Source organism: Bison bison, unplaced genomic scaffold (assembly GCF_000754665.1).
Source record: "Bison bison bison isolate TAMUID 2011002044 unplaced genomic scaffold, Bison_UMD1.0 scf7180017864325, whole genome shotgun sequence".
In the NCBI taxonomy this organism is placed as follows: Eukaryota; Metazoa; Chordata; class Mammalia; order Artiodactyla; family Bovidae; genus Bison; species Bison bison.
Genome location: NW_011494897.1, coordinates 5,103,291 through 5,127,774, shown reverse-complemented (window position 1 = coordinate 5,127,774; position 24,484 = coordinate 5,103,291). Strand labels below are relative to the sequence as shown.

General features: G+C 42.5%; 1 protein-coding gene across 4 annotated transcripts in view; it reads right to left on the bottom strand.

Annotated features, from left to right (window-relative positions):
- ESRRG (estrogen-related receptor gamma) overlaps nt 1-24,484 on the bottom strand; it is a 694,862-nt gene that overhangs the window by 465,798 nt on the left and 204,580 nt on the right. For 3 of the 4 annotated variants that reach the window (XM_010853291.1, XM_010853289.1, XM_010853290.1), the window contains one exon: nt 18,636-18,727. The exons of the other annotated variant lie outside the window; for it this stretch is intronic. The gene's annotated coding sequence lies outside the window, so the exon portion shown is untranslated. The remainder of the gene's footprint in view (nt 1-18,635; nt 18,728-24,484) is intronic. 4 annotated transcript variants of the gene reach the window in all.

Below are 24,484 nucleotides of genomic sequence, written 5' to 3'. Positions count from 1 at the left end.
TGCTGCAACCACTGAAGCCCACACGCCCCAGAGCCCATGCTCAGCAACAAGAGAAGCCACCACAGAGAGAAGCCCCAGCTCCCCGCACCTAGGTAAAGCCCGTGTGAAGCAACAAAGACCCAATGCAACCAAAAAGAAATTTGTTTTTTTTTTTTTTTAAAAGAAAGGCATTGCACAGACACCAGGAATGTCTTCCATCTGGAGGTGGATTACAGTAGTCTCTTGGACACATCACATGCTCTCTGCATCTTAGTCACGCTGTTAAGTTCTTGCAACTTCTTAACTGAATTTTACTGTGCAGTCTGCGTTCTATCAGTGAAATGAGGAAATACTCCCATCTCTCAGGGTTGAAAATGTAAGACAGATTCTCACTCCTCTGCCTAAACTCCCCCAACCCTGGGGCTTCCCATTTTCTGCCAGGTAAGAGGCAAAGCCCTTAGGAGGGGCTGCTATATACCTCAGAGCTCCCCTGCTCTCTCCCCGGAGCCCTGACCATCCCTTTAGACCATTGCTTTTTTTAAAAAGATGTATTGTGTTTACTGTCTTAACTCCTTTCACAGGAATAAAAATTTCACTTGGGCAGGAATTTGTATCGATTTTATTCCCTGCTGTATCTCTGCTGCTGAGCGTGGTACTAGGGATGCTCCATAAATATTTATGGATAAATAGATTTGTTGTAAGGTATCAGATAGTGTGGGGGTTCCCAGGTGGCACTAGAGGTAAAGAACTCTACCTGCAAATGCAGGAGACACCAGAGACACGGGTTTGATGCCTGGTTGGGAAGATCCCCTGAAGAAGGGCATGACAACCCACTCTAGTATTCTTGCCTGGAGAAACCCATGGACAGAGAAGCTTGGAGGGCTGTGTATAGTCCACAGGGTAACAAAGAGTCAGACATGACTGAAGTGACTTAGCACATGAGATTGTGTGTTATCTCTAAAGCTCCCAATACAGTGCCTGGCATGTGGTAAGAACTTGATAAATGACAACTATTGGTTCTTGAGGGTGTTTAACTGTGGGTAAGATTGTAATCATTGGAATTGTGAGGGGGCAGGTGCTTCTTGGCCAGTCAACAGTTTAACTAACACCTGGGTTACCCCAGGGTACTGGAAGCCCACTGTTCTATTGTCTTGACTTGTCATGACTCATCTGTGGGTCCTAGGCACACCAGTTTCTGCATCTGTAAAAGAAACACAGTAATATCTATCTTCCAGGGGAGAAAGAAGGTTAAAAAAACAAACTAAAACCCTGTTTGTCAATTGCTTTGCTATCTGCGATGAAGTGTCCATAGCATGATTTAAAATATTCGATAAGAATAAAAAATAGGAAAAACCATAGCTTCTTACATCTGATGATTTTTCTGCCAAAAAAAGGCATCTTTCAGCCAGCACTCACACATTGCACCTAAGAGGGTTTCAGCCACAGTCTTTTTTTTTCCCCTTCTGGTTAAAATTAAGCAGTGATGAGGGAAACGCAGTCAGATGTTCCTGGGGATATCTGAGGATTAGGTTTGCCAGTTGGGGCAAGTCATTCCTTTCACCAGGGTAGTGAAATACAGGGAAGAATAGATACTAGTCTCCTGCTCATTAACTGGGTAGAATTACTGCAGCAAGAAGGTTAACAATTACCCAAGTAATTAACGCTTCCTTGACTTTCATACTCTAATCCTATAGATGCAGGATTTCAGCTCTGGTCCCAGAGTCCATGGAAGATGAGAGTGGAATGGGATGGAATGGGACTGCTTTGGAGAGAGGGCCTGGGAAGCCAGGGTAGTTTCTCTGGGTTTCTCGCCACTTCCTGATGAGACGCAGCTGCAGCAGAGGAGCGCTGACAGCCAGTGCTCTGGTTTCTGGAACCATCCAGCACCACACAGGTATATGACGCCCGATCTTCTCTAAGCCCCCACGCCTACCCCTTCCCGCCCACACGCGGCATATTTGGTGTCACTGTTTATTAAAGATAACTAATGCCCTAAGTCTTTATTTACTTCTGTTTATTGCTATTTTAGCAAGAGTCACTGGAGAGCAGCAATGCTTCTGGTCCACTCGGGTTCTTTAATCACTGTTAGTAGGTAAAATCATCTGTGACAACTAATCCAAAAAGCAGATTATATTTATTTTGGCTACAGTGGCTTGCAATTCGTTAAAATCAACAAAGCCTTTTCATTAGCCCCCTGCTGATGTCCTAAAAACAGACATTTCAAGGGTCTCAAAGCGCTGAGCTACACATATGCAGCCACGCTAATTCTGACAGATTCTCAGTGCCATTCTTAACACGAAATCTTATTAAACTCACAAACAAGAAACAGAACCCTTCTGCTTTCATACAAAGGCTTAATTAACATGCCTAAACTCCAAAATCAAAATCATAGCCGCAAAGCTCCCTGAATGTGGGAGCAAAATAAACACAAAGAGACTGGATCATTAGTTAAGCAAGACTTACCAAAAATTGTTGGGACTTTTTTTTTTTAATAATATGGGAAAGGATTAGAAATCAGAACCATGGTGCCTATTTCTAAACAGTTCTGCATGGGCATTCTGGCCTTCAAAAGCTGGGGTGGTGATTAACTGGACTGTTGATGGAGGCGGCAAATCCAGGGAGGAGAGGATCAAGGTCCTATTTCAGGGGTTTGCCAGAGGTTAGAAACAGTTGCATCTTGTTTAAGTCAGCATCGTTTCAACAATGTTCTATGCATCTTCCCTCTCCCACCTTCGCTCCTGCGAACACACTCACTGCTGCCCTTTCCAGGTGCGTTTCTTTTCTTTAGTACCATCCGGCTGTCCATCGCAGAGAAAGTCTCCTGAATGCTGAATTGGATTTTAAGGCTCAGTGTCAGAGATGGGGGCGTTCCAGGAAAGATGCTCACGGCAGTGACTCAGCCATCACTGTGCCACTGGGCAGCAGCCATAATTAATGAATATATCAAAAGGTCTACTCAAGGAGCAAAGAAGGTAGACAATGATTTATGTTTACCGAAGGGGTAGATTATTTAGCTTTGCAAGAGCTTTCAGAATCAGGAAGCCCAGAAATAGTTAGAGATGGTGTAGTAGCTCTCCAATCCTGGAGAGAAATTCAAGGAACAGGAAGCAGATCCAAAAACAAAGGGCAAGGGGACTTTGCCCTTTGCCGAGGGTGAGCTGCTCTCTCCTGCGATTATCCCCTCCACGGCTCTGATTGGAAAGCTGCTGTGGTTCATGTACTGCCATGACCGCTGCTGCAATGGAATGACTTGTTTGCCCTCCCAGCATAATCCTGAATGTTGTCAAGGACGATTACCAGATGATACTTCAAGCAAGTCTCTGTTCTAACGTGGATTTCTGCCGGTACGATGGGGAAGCCAAAAGCAGGCCTTGAGAGCAATGGCTTGTTTGGGGCTTCAATTCACTTGGGATGAGCACGTTGGGACCAGAAGGTCTAGTTCATCTCCACGAGGGCCTCTGTCCAGCAGCCCCTTCAGCCAGGACTTCTGCTTCCTCCAGTTCATTCCATGAGCCAAAGAGCTATCTGTTAGAACAGATTATAACATCCAGCCTAGAAGGAAAATCTACATACAAAGCTTCTCTCCAATCAGAGTTCTGTCCCTAGGGAAAAGGGAGCCACCTCTGATAGACAAGTTATCATTTGGGCTTTCCATAATTAACACTGTGTCTGCCATGGTAATCCAAACAGTGTTGCAAATACAAGAAAGGCTAGTATCATGGCTTTTGGGGGGTTACTGATATAATTTGCAGCCCCAGCTTGGGTATATTGATGGCGGGGCAGAAATGCAAGTTAGACAAACAGCAGAACAACATCCAGCGAGGTAAGAAAATCTAAAACTCAATTAAGTATCCAAGATACTGTTCTCAATTGTTCCTTGGTCCCTGGCCGGCCTTATTCACTAGGTAATAAAAGCACACTGTCTTCCTTATGTATATTTACAACCAGCAGCTTTTCACAGCACACCCCAAAGCTTCCTGATTTTCTTCACTATCATCTACCACTATCTAGAGGATTATACTCAAGAAGATTTCCAGGTCATCACAACAGGTCACTTTTCTAAGCCACCTTATCAGGGAATAGGAACCACATGCAGTTCTTATGCAAAAAAACAAAGAATCCACTTGGTTTTGTGACTTAAACAGGTTGGCGAAACAGCCTTTATCACTGTTGTCATATAAAACATGTTGAGACAAGCAATACAGTGGCAGTCGCCCTGGGGAGTATTTCAACTTTATACCTCCTAAGGTTATTCTCAAATAAAACAGCACACACCCTTCAGTTTTTGTTTTGGGTTTTTTTTTGTTGTTTTTTTTTTTAAAACAGGCTCCCTTCTCTTCCTGGTTCCTTCAAAATGAGCCTGCTGTTCAGGGTTCACGATTTCCTCAGGACAAAACAACCTGAGTCAAGCCAGAGCCAAAAGCCACACAAACCACTGCCCACTCCCCTAGACAACCCCAAGATCCGGCACACCCCTGCCAGCCAGAAGCAGCAATGAATGGGCCAGTGTTTTCCAGCCTGGCAAGACCCAAAGAAGCATCTAGAGCACTTGTTAAAACACAGAATGCCAGCCTCTTGGCCTGGAGACTCTGCTTTAGCAGGTCTGGGCACACTGGGGCAATGCCGGTACAGATGGAGTTGGCCAGATGCTCTGCGGGACACATTCCACATTCAGAACTGAATCAAAGGGCTTCCCAGGTGGCTCAGTGGTAAAGAATCTGCCTGCCAAGCAGGAGACGCAGGTTCGATCCCTGGGTCGGGAAGATCCCCTGGAGAAGGAAATGGCAAGCCCCTCCAGTATTTTTGGGTGGAGAATCCCATGGACAGAAGCTTGAAGGGCCGCAGCACATCCATGGGTCGAAAAAGAGTCAGACATGACTGAGCAACTAAAGAACAATAGAGTATCAAATCCAGAGGGCGAGAACCTGAGGAGGCAGAGGATTTGTTCTCTGGCCCATTCTGCTACACAACCAGCTACTTCAACACAACCAGCTTCCTTCCCAGGAAGACTGAGTATGTGTGTGTGTGCGCTCAGTCATGCCCGACTCTTTGTGACCCCCATGGACTGTAGTCTGCCAAGCTCCTCTGTTCATGGGATTTTCCCAGCAAGAGTACTGGAGTGTGTTGCCATGACCTCCTCCAGGGGATCTTCATGACCCAGGGACTGAATGTGTCTCCTGCACTGCAGGTAGATTTTTTATTGCTGGAGCCACCAGGGAAGCCCCAAGGCGGGGAAAAAAAACCACTCCACGTATGTTCTTGTGGTTCTAACACACCTTGAATCCCAATATCGAACGTCGTGGTCATGTTAATGTGGCATAAAAAGTGGGGGGCAGAGTTTTTGATTTTTCAGTGAAATATAATAGGAGAGAAGCTAGCCATTTCAGACTCAGGAAAATGAACTGGTTACTTATCTACTGATGGATTTGCGGGGGGCGGAGTGGGGGACGGCTCTGATGGGACATCACATTGGTAGCGATAGTTTAGAAATCCGGGTGGAAAAGACATATAATGTTTCACTTAAGGCTGGGGACAGTACTTCGAGATGTTGAAAGAAGCATATAATATGTTCCCTGGGGGATCTGAAGGTAGCAGTGTAGGTGACAAACAAGCCTGGAGGACTGAGGTCGTGACGAGGGCTTTCATCTGGTCAAATGAGTTGTATATGCAGTACACTGCCACTAAGCTAGGTCCCTCCGCAAAAAGAACAGCTCAACACAGCCCCCATTACTGTATTTCACGGACACTCTGTCTCACTAGAGTATGACCTGTTGGGGGGGATTAGTGTCTAGAGAGATCTCAAATAAGCTTTTACTAAAAGACAGGACGCTCAGCTATGGCAACTGCTTCTTTTTAATTCCGAAAGCAGCCTGAGCCATAACCCAATAGTTCTGCCCTCTGATAACGGAGTAAAATCTAATACTGTTCCTGAAATTTTATAGACATTCTTCTCTTTCTAAGGACATGAATAGTGTATATATACTCTTCAAAGACTCGATTTTTCTCTTTTGTAGCAAAATGGCAAGCGCCTATGGGAGCGCAGTGCCTGCGGCAATGTTTCTTTCCGCTTAGAAGCCACCTGCTAATCACCTGCAAGTAATAACAGACTACAAGAGAGGCGGCCCCTCACCCTCCTGAAGGGCAAGGGTTAACTGGGAACAAAGTGAGGGAGGCTTTCTTGGCCTGAGGGGGCCTCCGCAAAGTGACCAGTGAGAACCTCCCCAAGGAGGGATCCAAGGCGCTGAGAAGCCACCGTTCAAGATCAGAGGCAACTTGAAATGGACCAACGAAGTGGACTTCTGAAGTAGAAGGAAAAAAAATAACACTTCCAGAAAGGTAACACAGTCTCAGAGCCGGCAACATCTTGGAGAGTTCCTTGCTCTGCCTCTAGGCTGAGAGGTTGAGCTTAATGGGCATGGCACATAATGGGCCCTTCTCATCAGGCTGCTTTCAGAAACATGGCACCCTCTCACTCTACAGTAAGGCCAGTGCTACGCTGGGTACCAGCAACATCACAGGGACCCACAAGATGATTAAGGAGAACACTAGTTTCAAACAGGATGCAAGAAAAATCCAGCTATTCCCCCCTGGGGTACAGCGGCCCCTCAGTATTTGCAGAGGGTTGGCTCCAGGGCCAGGCATGTGTGTGCGTGTGTGTGTGTGTGTGTGTATACACACACATATATGTATGGTCTTCCCTGGTGGCTCAGTGGTAAAGAATCTGCCTACAATGCAGGAGACATGAGTTCGATCCCTGAGTCAGGAAGATCACCTGCAGAAAGAAATGGCAAACCCACTGCAGTATTTGTGTCTGGGAAATCCCATGGACAGAGGAGCCTGGTGGGTTACAGTCCACAGGGTCACGAAAGAGTTGGACACGACATACATGTATATATGCGTATGTGTGTGTGTGTGTGTGTGTATGTATATATATTTATAAAGAGAGAGAGAGGCATGCATAGTATTGATTAGCTAGAAAGTTTGTTAGGATTTTTCCACAACACCTTATGGAAAAATCCAAACAGACTTTTTGAGCAACCCAATATTTGCATAAGACCTACACAGATCCTCCCATATACTTTAAATCATCTCTAGAGTGCTTATAATACCTAATACAATGTAAATGCTCTGCAAACAATTGCAAATACACAGAAAGACAAAGCAAATGCTATTTAAATAGTTGCCTTTGTGCAGTAAATTCAAGTTTTGCTTTTTGGAACTTTCTGGAATTTTGAGGAACATTTTTACCTGCAGTTGGCTGAATCTGCAGATGCAAAACCCGTGGATACAGAGGGCTGACTGTACTTTAACCCAAGAGAACTCAGAACAGACAATTCAAAGGGCATTAAAGGCTTAGAAAACTGTAACTAAGAAGTTGTTAAGGGAAAAGAGTTTAATCCTGTTCTGATCTTGAACTGAGAAAGAATTTAGGCATGTGAGGGATTTGATGGAATGAGTATGAATAATTCTTCTCCAGCGACTGAGAAGTCAAGAAAAGATTTCTGAACTTGTTGGGTTGAACATGAGGGATTGGTGCCTGATGGTGGCTGTGGGGTCACTGTCTTCAGGTTGTCATTAACTAGAGATCATATTCATTGATGTCCTTCCTTCATGAAGACAGTGGGATGGCTTTGAATTAATACACGCTTTGCTCTCCTCCATCATTACATCTTACCCCTGTGCCCTGTGGAAAGGCATTACACTGTGCCCAAATTCCCCTTTTTCCTCCATCCTTCTCTCACCTCTTTCCCCCAGGTTTTCCTTTCAAAGGAAACCTCCTTCTTTTCTGCCCCTTTGCATTCATTCTGTTCTTTCATCTTGATAACAATGGAAAGGGAAAAATGAATCTCTCTCAAACCTACTTCTCAAACCTTACTATTATTTGAAACCTGTGGTATCCATCTCCATCACCCTCTTCCTATCAAGGATGCTATGGTCCAACTGAAACATTTCTTCTCCCTCCGGTCTAAATCTCCATGCTCTTGTATATTTTTGTAGGTTCTCCCATCCATATTATAATTTCCTTCATCTATCCTTCTTCCCCTGCTTGTAGCCACTACACTCTGTACCACTGGCCATCCCACAGGCTACGAGGTTACATGATGGAGGGTGTATCACTGTGCTCCTGTGAAAACAGCACAAATGTCCATCCACGAATGAATGGAAAAACAAAATATGGTACAGACATACAATGAAATGTTATTCAGTTTTAAAGGTGTAGGATTCTGATATATGCTACAGCGTGGATAAACTCTGAAAACATTATGGTGAATGAAATATATCAGACAATGTTATATAATTCCACTTACACGAAGTATTTAGAGTAACGGAATTCATAGGGTTGGAAAGGGGAGTGGTACGTGCTAGGGGCTGGGGGGAGGTGGGTATGGAGAATTAATGTTTAATGAACACAGAGTTTGAAGTGATGAAAAGTTCTAGGGATGGGTAGTGATGATAACTACACAGCAACGTGAATGGACTTGATGTCACTGAAATGCATACTAGAAATAGTTAAGACACTAGGAAAGCGTTAAGCCTGGTTTCCCAGACTTGCATGGGAATGTTCAAGTCGCACTGGAGTCAAGTTTGATTATACTTAGTTTCAGAAGAAGCATGAAAGGCTCAGTCAACAAATGACGGTGAAAAGATATCACTTCAATGTACATTTCTTCCTTCCTTCACTCACATAGGAGATGTTTACTGGGCAACGTCTCTGCGGCTGGTACAGTCCTAGAAGATGCGACTGAACAGCACTCACGATCTAGAAAAGCAAAGGGACAGTCAAGAAGGAACAACTTGTCCCACAAATGTTAAAAATAGGACAGAAATGCTTGGAAGCGTGTCAGGAAGGCCTTTCAAACTAGTGTGTGGGGGTGGGGAGGACAGAGGATGCTTTAAGAATGTTTTTAAGCTGAGACCTACGGTTTTAAAGGAGTTAGGCAAAGGCTATTCCAGACCGAGAGAGCTGTAGGCATGAATGAGAAATGACATAAGACTTCGGAGATTGGCTTGGCTGGAATTTAGAGAGAGAACAGAGAGACAGACAGAGAGTGGACCATGGAGGCGGGGTGGCGGAAGTGGGGAGTCAGTCTGGGAGATGACATGAAGCATTTTAGGCGTTTTTTTTTTTTTTTCCCTAAAGACTAAAAGAGAAGATTACAACAGACCTCCCTTCCCAACTGAAGATGCTATTCAACTATGAAGGTGTTAAATCTGTGATCTCGTTCCCAGCCTCATCTGTGATGCCCTCATCCTCCCAATGTCCTCAGAGAAACCGTGTCTGACGCCCTGCACGTAGAGCCCTCCTCAGCACTTCCCCGCCCACACATATCACCCTGACCTCACTCAAATTATTAGGCACCACAGGGCTTCCTTGGACATCTTTCCTCGCAAAGACCAGGGTCGGCGTTCTCACCACTGTCCTCAGTCACAGACACGCCGCCAAGTTTATTATGTAACCTTCCTTTCTGACTCACATCCCTTCTGAAGAACCTCTCTGACTCACTTCTCCCATGGAGCAGGCATCCTTCTCTTTTGCCTGCATCTTGAGACTCTCTGCTCACCCTTTTTCTTTCCGCTTTACATAGTCTCAGGTCTCTTCTGTTATCCACATCACTCTTTGGTCACCAGAGGTGAAGGCAGATGTGAACGTGGCTCATTATCCATTCATTCCATCTAAATTCAACTTGGCCGTCCACCAAGAATACGAGGTGATTCATTTACTGATCCTCGGTGCATTCCTGGCCTCACTTCCTTCTGAGGTTTCTTTAAAATAACTCTCTCCTCAAGCTCCTAACCCCTATCTTCAGGAAATGACTTTCCATTCTGACTATTCCATGGGCACTCTTACCCGTCATCTGTCCTTGACTTTTGTGGTCCACAGGTCTGTTTGTACAGATGGGCTTGATCTTCTTAGCCTTTTTTAAAGGAGGATGACACTGAAACTTCACTGTGTGAAAGGCCTGAGAACTGCCAAGAAGGGTAAGACATGGTTCTTGCCTTTCTGAAAGTTTTATCTATATTTAAAACTATACTTACATGGGGCTTCCCAGGTAGCTCAGTGGTAAAGAATCTGCCTGCCAATGCAGGAGACTCAGGTTGGATCCCTGGGTCGGGAAGATCCCCTGGAAGAGGGCATGGCAATCCACTCCAGGATTCTTGCCTGGAGAATCCTCATGGACAGAGGAGCCTGGCAGGCTATGGTCCATGGGGTCACAAAGAGTCAGACACAACTGAAACACTTTGTTTTAGGATGAATCTTAAATGGTACCAGTGTACGTTTCCACATCCAGGGCTCTTCTAGCAGAAGAGATCAGGGAAGGCTGAAGGAAGAAGGTGAAGTTTAGGCTGAGCCTTTAAGGATAAGTGGGATCCTGGTAGGCCTGACAGAGTGATATGAGGCATCCTGAGCAGAAGGAATTGCAAGTGTGAAACGTGTGGATGGAGGATACAAATAGTTTTACTTTTCTTTTCATTTTCTTGAGATATCCTTGATAAAGGAACATTGCATTAGTTCCAGATACACAACATAATGACTTGATTTTTGTATATATTGTGAAATGCAGTTATGCTTTTTAATATGAAGATCTGAAGAACACGATGGTGCAATGGAGCTAGAAGTGTGTGGTGTGATAATGCCGCAGAGGTTTCATCTGCTCAGTAAGGGAGGAAGGACCTTGTTACAGATAACAGGATGGTATTCTGAAGAAGGAAATGGCAACCTACTCCAGTATTCTTGCCTGGAATATCCCAAGGACGGAGGAACCTGGTGGGCTACAGTCCATGGGGTTGCTAAGATTCAGACACGACTAAGCGACTTCACTTTCTATTCCAGAGTGGCCCTCAGTGCACCTTGAAAGTTGAGAGGTTGAAGGTCAAGTTCAGCTAGGAGGACTGTGTCACCAGCTGGTCCCAAAGTAAGGCACACCGATTCCAATCCCTAATACTTTTGTGGGGAGGGGCTTATCTTTATTCATTTATTATTTACTTTGTTTAATCCCATTCTTAGAGCTTCCTTCAGCTTAAAATTCCTTATTTCTCATAAAAGTAATAATCGTTTGTGTGTATGTGTGTGGAAATTTTAAAGAATTAAGAAAAATCATTCTCCCCTCATATTAGAAACGCTTTCCCTTGACTCACCCTGAGAAACCACAGGGGCTTCTCTTTCCTTGCTCTGTAAAGCCTCCTGACTTTTCAAAGTGTTCAAGTCTCTTTGACTTGCCATTTCCCTCAGCTGGAAGCCCTCCCTACCTCCCTGGCCTCAACCTTAAGGGTTCAGCTCAGATGTCAACCCCCTGGGAAGCCTAGACACACCCCTCTGTCTCCTCTGCCAGTGTTCTAAGAAACCACCTCTGGGGACCCACGGCGCTCGGTTATCCCTCAGAACACCAAGTGGATAACGTGGAAATACCCATTTTCTGCAGCTGTCTTCCTCACTAGTCTATGAACACAGGGCTCAAGGGAAGGATGGCAGGGAGGGATAGTTAGGGACTTGGGAATGGACACATATACACGGCTGTGTTTGAAATGGATCACCAACAAGGTCCTACTGTACAGCACGGGGAACTCTGCTCAATGATATGTGGCAGCCTGGATGAGAGGGGAGTTTGGGGGAGAATGGATACATGTACATGTATCACTGAGTCCCTTCCCTGTTCACCGGAAAGGATCACAACATTGTTAATTGGCTAAACCCAATACAAAATAAAAAGATTTTCTAAAAAGATTAAGAATAAAATAAATACTGTTTTTCTTTGTTTTGGGGAGGGATCCAATCTAAGTTAGACGAGAAAACATGAAGGCACACACACACAAAATCAAAATAAACATATTCGACTACTTCCCCTAGACAAAAGAGAACCAAAGGTAAAATAAAACAGAGATTTCTGCAACACATTTAAGAGAAACGGGGGTTAATATTCTTAGTGTGAAAAGAATGATAACAAATAAGGAAAATGATGATGATTTCAATACAAATAATTGCCAAGAAAATATGAAAATGCAAATTCACTGAAAAAGATATAAATGACCGATAAACATCACAACAGATGCTTAGCTTCATTCACAATTTTTAAACTGTAGATTGAAATGACTCTAAAACACCATTTCTCAACAGTAAATTGGCAAAAACATTGAAAGTCTGATGGAATCGTGGCTAACTGGGAAATTGATAGTCGTACAATGTTGGTAGATGTGTTAACTTACACTGGTTTATAACACATAAGTTTCATATGTATAATTTATGTAACTTCTTAACGATCTGCTGACAGTTTCTTATAAAACTGAAAATGCAGATACACTGAGCCTCAGCAATCCTATTCTAGATATCTATCCTACAGGAATAAGAGCACAAGAATAAAAAACAAATTATATAGCAATACTGAAAACTAAACAAGGTAAAAGGGTTGACTGCGTATCACTAACAGAATGGTTATATATGTTATGATATGTCCATCTAAGGGGTACCTTCAATAAATACATACTCGTTAAAGAGAAGATATGTTAAGTAAACTTCAGATCTATATGTTGCATGGTTGAGTTGAAAATGAAACTAGTTAGATCAGAATTTCAATAAACATTAGAATTTGTAGAAAAAGCTATTAAAAAACTGTGAAGAGTGACTGCTGGCTGTGCATGGCAAAAGATGATTGTGCTTCTGTCTTTTCTTCCTTCACAAAACACTTTTTAACTTTGCCATATGTCTCTTTATCCTCAGCCCTTAGCAGTCCTCATGGAAGATGCTCAGTAAATGCTGGTTAAAGAGATTCCATTCTCCATTATTATGAACTCTTAGAAATCTGCCAGTTTTGTGCATCTGAAGGCATCACTTGACCACACATCTTACGGGAAACCCAAACAAACTTTTGGGGCAACCCCAAAATTAATAGCTCCCACTCCCCTTCACATGTAAAGCAATTCAATTTTGACAACAAATTATTCCATTACCATTATAAAGTCTCACTGAAGCCCTTGGCATTGTGAATCAGCTGCTTCCTCCCCAAACTCTCCTTAATCTTCCTGACACTGGCTTTTATGCCTCCTGTCCTCCCCCTCTCTTTCTGCTTGCTCATTCTCTCATTCACTGCCTCTTTTTCTGTTTGCATGTTTTTCTTCTAAAGTTTTGTTCTCCCTGATACTCTTCTCTCTCTGCTTCATTCCTGTGATGATTCACCTTTCCTCGAGACCACATCCAAATGTTGTCTGTCTCTGAATAGGGCACCATTAATTTTCCAGGCTCATTAGCTTTGGGAGTCTCATGTTTTTGATTCCCTACAACTCAAATCCTGTCTGCAACTGAAAGAGTCTCCATCTCCCTCCTAAATGATCCCACTCTTGGTCCAGTTTCTCAAAGATTCTCCAGGTAGCGGGGTTAAGCTGGTTGTCATTTTCTCCACCGAGTGTCAGAATAGCATGGTGAACTCCAAAGCAGGACTTGTTGAGTCACCCAGTCGTGTCTGACTCTTTTGTGACCCCATGGACTGTAGCCTGCCAAGCTCCTCTGAACACTGGATTTCCCAGGCAAGAATATTGGAGTGGGTTTCCATTTCCTTCTCCAGGGGATCTTCCCAACCCAGGGATCAAATCTGCATCTCCTGCATTGGCAGGCGGGTTCTTTACCACTGAGCCACCAGGGAAGCCCCAGAGTGGGACTGTCTGTTCTCAAGTCAAATCTCCTCTACTCAACCAAACTTTTCAATGTCTCTGTACTTCAATTTCCCTATGTTTAAAATGGGATAATACCAACTATTTTATGAGGCTGTAAACAAGATTTCATGATTTATTCTATTTAAAGCACTCAAAAGTGCTCTAGAAAGCATTATGGAAATACAAGTTATTATTCTGTTTTCCAAATTTTCCATAGTGAACATCCACCAAGCTCGTCTGTCCATGGAATTCTCCAGGCAATAATACTGGAGTAGGTAGCCATTCCCTTATCCAGGAGATCGTCCCAACTCAAGGATTGAACCTGGGTCTCCTGTACTGCAGGCAGATTCTTTACCATCTGAGCCACCAGAGAAGCCCATAATAATAATAAAAAGTATTTAAGATATTCAATAGTTCCCAAAGATTTCTAAATCAACTGCAAACCCTTTGCCTACCTTAATGCCCTCTCTCCAGGAAGATGAACCTATTTTCCTTATGCAACTCAATCTTCTGACTTTTTTTTCATTCAGCACTTCCCAATTCTTTAGCTCCATCCCCAAATCCAGTGTCTGCCTGGGGAATTTCAAGAACTGGCTCTCAAATGAGTAAAAAAGCCCCAATTTTAATCATTCACCAATACAAATATTCCCATCCTGGCTGATTTTAAGCTACCAACACAGCATCATGGAGTATGTAGTTAGGAAGAAATTGCACCATTATATAGTATTTCCATAGTTCAAATACAACAGGCAGACCTTAAGAGCATTGAAAATAGCGATCTATGGGGGAAAATTATTAGGAAGCAATAAGTTCTATTTATTACTTTTGTTTTTAAGATCACCAACTTACTTTAAGTTTATTTAATTCTTCATAATATTTCACAAAAGCTGGCTTATAAAATTCCTAGAAATTTAATGCTTGGCTCTCTTGGGTTGAGAAGGCTCCAGAACACCATGAAACACCCTACTCCCCTACCCCAAGCATCCTCCTATTGACTCCAGCTTTGTCTTCCTGAACTGGTTCTCCTTGCCTCCTCCCTGACCCCTGGGCTACCCATCCTAGAGTACACAATGACAGCATCCCATTGGTCCTCCTTTGCCCAATGCCATTAAGCATTTTTAAGGGATATTAATTACATTTAGCATCCCGGCATACATATTTTATTACCTTTTTTTTACTGTTTTGCATATTTTCCTTTCTCCCACCTCCAAATTAGATCATATTTGTTTTATACTAGTGATTATCAACTGCAGAAAAGGAGGGGTCTGCATCTTTGAGAATCATTTGAGAACCTCAGTACCTTTACAAGCCTCTCCTTCTCCAAGCCAAAGGATGCTGAAATTTCAGTTCCAATGCCTATCTCACTTCGGTTAGAGAACCACTATTTTATATTTGCAAATCTTAGCCCTACAAACGCCTGGCACATAGTAAGCACTCAGTAATTACTTGTAGATTGAAGAGATCAGATATTCCAGAAGAAAAAATAAATCCTATTGATGAATTTAAAAGTCAGCTATCTGTCAAGGTAGGGTTTTGGTTTCTTTACAGAAAGAAATAACAGTACAGTCCTGGTAGTTATATTTGGATATAATAGTGAGAAAACAGGTTACAACTCAGGATATTCTTTCTTATAAAGGCAGTGAAACTCTTCCAACAGAAACCTAAAGCATAAGCCCATTACTACTAACAAGGTAAAGTGGTGGATGCCTTTATTAATGTAGAAATGACTGGAAATTCCTGCTGTCACATTCTTGGAAACCTTGGAGACCTGTAAATGCACACACATACATACATACATGCCTGCACACAGACATGTGCATAAACATACATGGCATGATCATACACTTACTGCAAGAGTGTTTTTAAACACCAGGTGTGATGGCTACGAACTAACTCCATTAGAAATGATAGTATTGAAAGATCAAACTGTTTTATTCCTACTTATTTTGAAATAACATCCTAAATAACTTGTCTCTCATGAACTTCAACAACAACAATAACAACAAAAGCAAGAGAAAGCCATGGCCTTCACGTTCACATGGAAATTTTGGCTAACACTAAAACAGTCCAAGATGAGCACCAGCGGTAAAGCAGAAAAGCTACCTTTGAGAATGAGAATTGCCCTATCACATCCTTTTCTGAAGGAGAGATCTCAGATTATCCTGCGTCCAAGTCTACATGGATTCCTTGAGCAGACACCCAGGGAAACTTCAGGAAAGGCAGTCTCAAGCCATCCTGAAACAGTCACCCTGTAAATAAGTAAATCTTTCTCTTTCATTGGCACTTATATTTGCCCCAAGACAGTCTGTTTAGTAAAGAAAAAAAAAACACCCTCAAAATTTGGACCCCACTTTGCCAGCAGTAAGCTTTCTGCTAATTCTGTCATAAATAAAGAACATTGACAAAGGCATTAAAGATGGAAACAATAAAAATAGTCAGGAAGGGCAGCAAAAAAGATTGCCATGATGGTCTGTCTCAGTTTGCAAAAAAAAAAAAAGGTATTAAAATACCAACGATACAAAAATAGACTTGGACAATTATCTTCTTCACAGGGAGGGGGAAACTGCTCCCAGACCTCATAAGATGGGTGTCTTCAAGGTTTCATTGATTAGTTGATAAGTTTGCTGGTGAATGATGAGTCGATTAGTCAGAAGGGTTTGAATTAGTTACCAGAGCTGCTTCTCCCATGAATAAAATGCAGGAGTGTCCTCTCTCCCACCCTCTGTGACAGATGATATCTGTTTTCTCCTGTGAGTTTGAATTTAAGAGCCACTGAAGCTCAGCCACAGTATATTCTGGCTCAAATGAGCTGAAAATTGCATTCAATTTGAATTTCAAAAATGGAGGGGAAGAAGGGGGAAAAAAAAACCCCTTAGCACCCATCAAGTCTCCACACATTTCAACTATTTCCTGCTGCTTAGCTGCATTCCGCCAGGCTGGGGACCTGAAACCAGGATGTACTGCAGGGGGTAAGAGCATCTCTGGATTCCTGCCCAGTCTGAGTTTAAAAATAAACTTTTAATAGTCAGGATCAAAGCAAACCTCACTTTTACGCACATGCATAATGCAGAACGCGACCCAGCGAAGAAATAGATTTATCTTTTCCAAACTCAAATTGACCTGCTTTTTTTCCCCCTTATGTACTTTGGAGGTGATAAAGGTGAAGATGTTTTCCCTGGGAAACTCTAGAAAGGCAAATTCTTCTCTAAATTAAAATTAATTCCTCCTCAGCTCACTTAAGACCCTCATTCCCTGTTGCTTGATTTTTCCCCTTCTCCTGCCTCGCATTACAAAGCAGGTGCATTCTTGAAAAGTTGAGTGAGTGGACATTGATTTTTTTCAAATCAAATCATATTTTAAATGCTCTAAGAGTTATTTAAAGGAATCTCGTGATAAATTATTGTATAAAACCAAGCTATTTTGAGAGTGCAGATACTCGCCCCTTCATGCAAAGACACCGTCAGCATGCATTTGAGGCCATATTCAGTTTTCTTAAAGCAGGGCATACCTACAGTTTTGAAGAAACACAGATTGAAGTATCACCAATAATTAAAACTAAATTGTTGTTACCCAAAACAACAGATAAATCCCAGAATCATGTAACTGAATGATCTGGGGCCAGAACTCCAATTCATGATTGTTGGAGCTGAAGGAACACAGAGAATATCAGATTCATTTCAACCCACTTCACACATGGAAGTGTATTCTCCCATTGCCTAAATCATGTTGCAAATGAAGCAGCTTGGGTGTGATGAAAAAGGTAATTCAGTTCTGAAGTCCATTTTCCACATAGAAGCAGGAATCTGTTGAACACTGTTCAGATAATCCAATGACTCTAGAGGGTTCAATACCAGGCAGGATGGAAAGCATGGTTCCCAGCGTCCTTGCTCTGCCCGGGGAGGTTGGGGGGAGTGGGTGGGGTGGGAGGTGGAGGATGGGTACCGGATGACTCACTGATCCCACCTTGAAGAACCATGCACAGCAATGGTTTGCCTCCTTACCTGAGTTGTGAACTGTTTGAGCGTCTGATGGAAACACAGACCCTTTCCAATTTAAGAACCCCTCCATACTATGATCCTCATGAGTTATTACCACAGGGTTCATGGCTGCTACTGCTAAGTCACTTCAGTCGTGTCCAACTCTGTGCGACCCCATAGACGGCAGCCCACCAAGCTCCACAGTCCCTGGGATTCTCCAGGCAAGAACACTGGAGTGGGTTGCCATTACCTTCTCCAATGCATGAAAGTGAAAAGTGAAAGTGAAGTCGCTCAGTCGTGTCTGACTCTTTGCGACCCCATGAACTGCAGCCTACCAGGCTCCTCCGTCCATGGGATTTTCCAAGTAAAAGTACTGGAGTGGGGTGCCACTGCCTTCTCCACAGGGTTCATGGATCCAGGACCAATTGAGTAACTGATGAAGGTATAGAAAAGTAGGCATTACATGCTTTTCCTTCAAAAACAGAGTGAAGACTTAACATCTAGATATATTTGGAAAGATCTAGGCATCCACCTGGTACCTGACAGCATGCAAGTACTTTTACTGAGTTCACAGAAGGCAGAATTGAGAAGGCTTCCTATCTTAAGTACAGGACAAGACCAAGAGAACAGTAATACTTGAAGTTCTCGCGCACTGCCAAAACAGAAAAAAGTAAGAAATAATCTAACCGTGACAGCTGTAGCTTAATGGCTAATACAGGGAATCAGTAGAAATAGAGCAAAACTTTTCAAAAAGAACCATGATATCATCGCAACACATACACCTTAAAGTCCCATTTGTCGGAATATCCCATAAAATAAAACCTGTGAAAAGCTTGAAAACAATGTTCTTGCATTTTAAAAGACAGAATGAGGGAAACATGGGTGACTCTTCACATACTAATGAAATCCTTGCCAGGACCACAGGGACAAAGATGTGAAGAGGCCACTTAACTCTTTAGTGTGTAACACATGGCATTATGTTCTGTGGCTTTAAAGGATCATTCACGACTCCTAATTTTTTAGGGAACAGCTTACCTTTCAAACTGCAACAATGTTAGCGTAGAATTTTTTCCTTACATCTTCATAATGTAATATTGTTTCATTGATGAACCAGTAAATTGTCAGCTCTATTCATTATGTGGCAGGAGCAAGGATCCAACCCAAAAAAGGAAAAAAAAAAAAAGTGAGGTCAATTTTCTTGGCTGCTGCATTTAATAAAATCTCCCAGGCAAGAGAGTTAAGCACACATTAATAGCTATGACTTAGCTGCCTTCTGCAAGTCTTTGATTTTCCTATATATACTCAGGGCTGTATTAACACTAGCGCTAAGGGACAGTCCTCATGGCTTGTTTTAAGTTTTCTTCCTTCTCAGCTTTATCAGATTTATTAATCTTCTGCTTCCCTCTTATTTATACTGCATGCTCTGGTTAAGGTTTGAAAGCGTTTTCCATTATAACACCCATTTATAACTTTCAAAAAAAAAAAAATTCTTCTATCACAGGGCTCAAGGGACTTTCTACTTATTTCACGTTAGTCTCAAAATAAACAAGTTTCTCTAAATGGTGTGGGTGGGGGCTGGTTCTTATTTCTCCCATTCTCAAAATGAGACAAAAGGAAGCAGGTTGAGAAGGACAAGTTTCCTGATGGAAAAACTCGAAGATTCGGGTATTTTTTTTGTTTCTGTTTGTTTTAAATTTGGTGGCACCTTGTAGCACATGGGATCTTAGAATCCCGACCAGGGGTCAAACCCACACTCCGTGCTTTGGAAGCGTGGAGTCCCAACCACAGGCCCACCAGGGATCCCGAAGCCTCGGTTTTAAATAAGCCCACCGTGCATTTACCAAGTGCACTCTTTTTCAAAATCTTGTTTTTTCATAGAGTGTTTATCAGAGGAAATGATTAGATTGAAACTAATCTTGTAAAACTGCCAATGTTTTACTGATCTTGACCTACAAAAATGGCAATTCCATATGATCTAACTTAACAGATCTCATATCTATACCCTCATATAAAAGAAAACTGTTTGGAGCAATACATTGTTCACAGGGATATCCAGGGGGATTCTGTGCTGGACCTGGGGCCCAGGGGAGGGAGAAGGGAGAGGAAAAAAAGGTTGTGACCAACAGATAACTGAAGGGTCCTAACAATTTGTTTGGTGCAGGTTCTCATGCAGTTTGTTCAGTAAAAGATGTGGGGAAACTCATTAATTCTATGGCACCAGGCCATTCCCATCACACCCCTTGAGGCATGAATGTGGTAACTGTAGACTTCGGGGAGTGAACACTTCAAAGAGATGCCTGTGCTGTGATTAGAAGATTCTCAGAGGGGCTCTAAATCGTATTCACTCAAGACACCCTTCAAACCCACAGCATTTTGCCTTTTCTTTAAAGAATGAAGTTAAAAGTAAAATGCTTGACAATTAAACAAGATTGAGGTTTCAATTTCAACTTTGCCTTAATACCCCAAGACTACAAGAAGCAATTGGAACCAAACTTTGATCATTTGCTTTCACGCTGAAGAGGAACTATTAGAGCACTCGAGAAACAAAGGGATCATTTTAAAAGTTTTTGCGTGAGGGAGGGCTGATGATCAATGAAGCCAGGAGACCAAGGAGGCTTCTGGCATAGAATGGAATTTGACAGGGTGTAGACTCAAGAAAGGGAGATACTAACCGACAGAGAAAGACAAATATCATATGATATCACCTATACGTGGAATCTGAAAAATATGATACAAATGAACTTAGTTCCAAACCAGAAATAGACACACAGACACAGAAAACAAATGCTATGGTTACCAAAGGGGATAGTGGGGGGCAGGGGGTTTTGTTAACTTAGGAGTTTGGGATTAACAGAGAAACACTACTATGCATAAAATAGGTAAACAGCAAGGTCCTACTGTACAGAACAGGGAACTGTACTCAACATCTTTTAATAATGGAAAAGAATCTGAAAAAATTCAGTTTTGTACGTATATATAACTGAATCACTTTTCTGTATGCTTAAAAGTAACATGATATTAGGAATTAGCTACATTTCAACAAAAAAGAACCCCCCTCCAAATAAAGAAAATAAAAGATGCTCTGCAAATACAAATAGGAGGGTATATTTGATATACTTACTAATGAGAAAGGCTAAACGAGTTGCATGTGAGAATCTAACCCTATTTATATTCTAGGACTGTGAACATAGGAAGCCTGTTAAAAATCTGCAATTTGTACAAATATAATTTCCCCTGGAGAAGGAAATGGCAACCCACTCCAGTACTCTTACCTGGAAAATCCCATAGACGGAGGAGCCTGGTAGGCTACAGTCCATGGGTCGCAAAGAGTCGGACACGACTGAGCGACTTCACTTTAATGAAGCACTAAGAGAGAGTCCACTCGAGTGACACTACAGGGTAAGATGTCCTTAGGAATCTAATTTAGGTTGTTTATTACTATTATTATTATAAAGAAAGCCTAGGATTCCAGAGTACGAAAGAAGGATTTAAAGGGACAAAAAATCCTTCCGGGGCTGAGTTCATCAGATAATGTTACTGTCCAGGTAATCATGCCAATGGTCATGACCAATGTGGTTGTGATTTCAAGTTCGCATTTAAAATGCATAACTGGTCAAAGCCTATCTCTGAAATCAATGCAAATTCAAACTAACATTTACACTGTAGTTACAGTCTTGGGAACAGCTTCTTTTGACCTCACATGTAGCGCTTATCTCTGAGCAGAGGCTTTCAACTCAGGATCTTCTTACTGTGACCACCCCTACTTGCAGAGGAAGCCCAGATCAGTGGGCAGTGGGACGCTGGTCTCGGAGTCTTGGGGAGGAAGAGTTACTGCCTTAGTCACTACACTCCCTTTCAGACATGCACAAGACCTTAGGAGCTGTTGCAAGAAGAGGAAAGATGGATGCCTAAGTGCTTCTAGGATTCCTGATAGAAGAATTTGGAGTCTTCCGAACCCAATGGGAGCTAACTGTCCATGGCCAATTGGGATCTTGTTATTTAGGAGTTCTTGAAAGGTAGGGGTGAAGGAGGAATTAGAACCTAGCTCTTTGATCACTTTTCCCCCTCCCCCAGTTTTTGCATACTTTTGCCATAAATCTTTCATGCCCCACTCTGTCCCATTCAGGGATTGGTAATGAGGGAAGATGGATGGGCATTGGAAGGGTATGTGGAATTTATTCACATTACCTCAATGGTCTCCTCTTACTACAAAATGTAATATACATATCCCCAGATTAATTTCATTCTAAATAGTGACAACCAACCCAGGTGGAAGATTTCTTCTTCAGTATTGCAGATAATGTACTAAAGAACAGAAAACAAAACTGTTGTAGACCTGAAGAAGTTGTGTCACAGTTTGATTGAGATTTTTGTGGGTAATCTAGAAACTCACTACCATTTATCTCATCTTTTTCCTCATCTGCAGATAGTCTGAATTACAAACAACCAGTTTTACGATGTACAGTGGGACACTGCTATTTTATAAACTGGGTATTACCTACCCTCAATTCATTATTGACACTGGACATATGAAGTTACAAAAAATAAATTCATTCCAGGATGAAAAACTACCAGCTACACGCACATAGATTTCTGCTTTGCACAACTTTACTGGACATTCTTTCACAAAGATTATAATGTGATGGTGCCACACCACCATGACTGCACAAAGTGGGGTTGGAGGAGAAAGCATCTGAATTTCTTCCCCCCTAACCCAGAGTTTATTTTTAAAGCAAAGCCAGAGAATCAAGTTACCAGTTTCCCATCACTCACAGTCACTGACCCCAAGGCAAGAGAACTTGCACCACCTCAATCCCCACCACCAGCAGCCTCTAAGTAGTAACCTCCTTAGGAAGATGGAGAATTACCTCTCTGCCTTCTAATAGATATTCCAATACAAAGAGAAGCTATTAAGCACATAATGTTCATAAATTATGGTGGCACTACAGTGGAACCCAATGATGGCTGTCCTTGAGGAAAAGCATATTTTCAGTTCCAAAACCTAAGGAATATGTCTTACTAGGACTCACCTGTAAAAAGGCTATGACAAACTTAGACAGCCTATAAAAAAGCAGAGATACCAGTTTGCTCACAAAGGTCTGTATAGTCGAACTATGGGTTTTCCAGTACTCATGTACGGATGTGAGGATTGCACCATAAAGAAGGCTGAGCGCCGAAGAATTGATGCTTTTGAAATTTGGTGCTGCAGAAGACTCCTCAGAGTCCCAAGGAGATCAAACCAGTCAATCCTAAAGGAAATCAACCTTGAATATTCCTTGGAAGGACTGATGCTGAAGCTGATGCTCCAGTACTTTGGCCACCTGATGGGAAGACTTGACTAACTGGAAAAGCCCTGATGCTGGGAAAGATTGAAGGCAGGAGGAGAAGAGGACGACAGAGGATGAGATGGTTGGATGGATGGTACTACCAACTCAATAGACATGAGTTTGAACAAACTTTGGGATACAGTGAAGGACAGGGAAGTCTGGCATGCTGCAGTCCATGGGGTCACAAGAGTTGGCCACAACTGAGTGACTGAACAATAACACCTGTAACATGCTAACAGATACCAAAGCCTGGACATCATACACTTTCAAAATGTAAGTTAATGGCAGAAGTTTTTTAAAAGGGAGAACAATAATAGTTCCTTTGACTCAACTGACTATGACTTTAGTACACTGTCAGTAGTAGATGATAAACAGAATAAATTCCAAAGCTTTCTAGACTCCCAGCCATATGTTGTTCACATCATTATAAATAAGTGTGATTATTTGAAGATTTGTTTCAAGATTTCAAAAAAGGCAATCAGAAAAGATTATCTGTAGGACTTCCCTCGGGGTCCAGTAGCTAAGACTCAGTGCTCCCAAAGTAGGGAACCTGGGTTTGATTCTTGGTCAGGGAACTAGATACCACACGCCACAACTAAGACCTGGTGCAGTCAAATAAATAAACATTAAAAAAAAAGAGAAAAGAGTATCCTGGGAAGGCATAGGATGCACATCTTTGGGGACAAAGATGACTTCAGCACCCCAACCCCCCCATCAAGTTTGCTATAATTAAAAGAGAAACAGGGAACAATATAGTCAACATAGTATTTTTAAATGACCCTTGAAAGGAAGAGTAGGCCAGAGATTGGTATAGTTTTGAGAATGGATAATAGCCCACCAATGTAGATATACCTTTTTCACTGATGGATACAACGTAAGGCTTTTCTCCAGTAAGGCTGAACTCCAATTTAAGACTTCCAGATTTAGATCTCCCAGTAGTTGCCACTGTGTAGTTCAGTTCAGTTCAGTCGCTCAGTCGTGTCCGACTCTTTGCGACCCCATGAATCGCAGCTCGCCAGGCCTCCCTGTTCATCACCAATTCCCAGAGTTCACTCAGACTCACGTCCATCGAGTCGGTGATGCCATCCAGCCATCTCATCCTCTGTCATCCCCTTCTCCTCCTGCCCCCAATCCCTCCCAACATCAGAGTCTTTTCCAATGAGTCAACTCTTGGCATGAGGTGGCCAAAGTGCTGGAGTTTCAGCTTTAGCATCAGTCCTTCCAAAGAACACCCAGGACTGATCTCCTTCAGAATGGACTGGTTGGATCTCCTTGCAGTCCAAGGGACTCTCAGAAGTCTTCTCCAACACCACAGTTCAAAAGCATCAATTCTTCGGTGCTCAGCTTTCTTCACAGTCCAACTTTCACATCCATACATGACCACGGGAAAAACCATAGCCTTGACTAGATGGACCTTTGTCGGCAAAGTAATGTCTCTGCTTTTGAATATGTTATCTAGGTTGGTCATAACTTTCCTTCCAGGAGTAAGCGTCTTTTAATTTCATGGCTGCAATCACCATCTGCAGTGATTTTGGAGCCCCCAAAAATAAAGTATGA